The following is a 1881-nucleotide window of genomic DNA, read 5'->3' as shown; positions in this document are numbered from 1 at the left end:
TGTATTTTATTAAAACTAATTGCATTAAGGTGAATAATAGTGAATTTCAATAGCTCATAAAAGTTGTTTTGTAATCTATGGGATTAAAGGCTAAAGTATTATTGTGATTAAAACCAAACCTATTTTTTTCCCAAATGAAATAAGAATATTCATTTTAACCAGTAATATTGTGAGTAAAGGATCAAAATCCCTTGCCTTAAACACTTCTATTTAATAGTATTTTCATAACTTATATCTAAGCTGAGGCATTTCCTGGGAGGTGGTCTTATTAAAGGTTTGAATTGGGAAGAATATTACATTATATCTTTGTCATAAGATTATTCCTAGGGTTCGTTATTGGAGAATTATGTCCAAGCCAGCTGAGACAATATTATAATGTAATGTTTTATGGAGCTTCCTGCCCTGACTTCTGTCCTGGATGGATTGGTGGTAAATATTTCACATGAAGTTCATAGTGAGCTCATCTGTGCTATGTGAACTACTTCATGATGGAGGTGATTTTATTGAGCACCTTCTCATTTATGATCTCAGTTACCCCAGGATAACTTCTAACCCTATGATCATTTATTTAAACACTAAACTATTTTATTTTTGCATTTAGAGAAGTGGAGTCAATGAATTAGTTTTGCATTATTTGTCTTCTTTTTCTTTCACTTTGTGCTATGTCACGATATGAATTTACAGTTCTGGTAGGACCCATTTTTTTTAAAGAGAGAACCAGAGAGAGAAAGGAAGAGAATAATACCAAGAACAATGTTACTGTTTACTTTGGACCAGTCGTTGTTCTAGACATGTCCTCTGCATTGATCTATTTAATCTTCACAGTATCTTGTGAGGTACCTAGTACTCCTATTCCTTCTTAAAGATGAGAGCTGTAGAGGTGCAGTTACTTGTCGCTGGTAAAAGAACCAGTTAAGTGTTACAGTCAGCATTCAAACTCAAGCAGTGTCACTCAATAGCCTGCATTCTTACCCACTGCACTATAGCCACAGTGAGTCAGCTTTAAACTAGTGAGCTTTAAGACAAGATGGTTGGAAATTTTGTGGTATTCCAGCTTTCATCTAGATGGCTAGTTATCAGCCCCGAGGAAAATGGCACTTGGGAATATGCAATATAAGAAATTTATACCTTAACATGGGGCAGCTCCAAGTTTGTATCAGCTCCATGAAGATGAATAGAAATGACACATAGAATTTGTTGCTGGAAATTTAAAGGAAGAAACTCTATGACATTTTAGAAAGGAAGAAGCTATAGAGGAACAAAAAATATCAGTAGTTTCCAGGGGTTAGGATGAAGGAGGAGAAGGGGATGAATAGCTGGAGTACAGAGAATTTACAGGACACTGAAACTATTCTGTGTGATACTGCAATGATGAATACATGCCACTAGGCATTTGTCAAAACCCATAGAACTATACGACACAAAGAGTGAACCTTAATGTAAACTATGGACTTCAGTTAATAATAATGAACCAATATTGTTTCATTAATTGTGACAAGTGTAACATATTAATGCAAGATGTTCATAGGGGAAACTGTGAGTGAGGAACAAAGCAGGTATATGGGAACTCCTATATTAGCTGCTCTGTTTTCCATAAACCTAAAACTGTATAAAATAAAGTCTATTAGTTTTTTTTAAAATGAAGAGAAAAGAAACTGTTATGAGTGAGCACATGGCTGTGATTGTGGATCAATCAGGAAACAGATGACTGATTTCAGAATAATTGTGTCTTTTCTCCTTCAGTTCTGACATCCAGGAATTCCACATTCTCACTCTGTTACAATACAATTCCACAAACACCTTTCTTCTGTGCTTTCAGTATAATCACTAAGCTATGAATTCTGGGTGAGCCTGACTGTTTCCTGCCTCAGCTACTTCCTA

The sequence above is a fragment of the Propithecus coquereli genome, unplaced genomic scaffold, assembly GCF_000956105.1.
Source record: "Propithecus coquereli isolate 6110/MARCELLA unplaced genomic scaffold, Pcoq_1.0 Scaffold320, whole genome shotgun sequence".
Lineage (NCBI taxonomy): Eukaryota > Metazoa > Chordata > Mammalia > Primates > Indriidae > Propithecus > Propithecus coquereli.
This window is presented reverse-complemented; position numbering follows the sequence as displayed.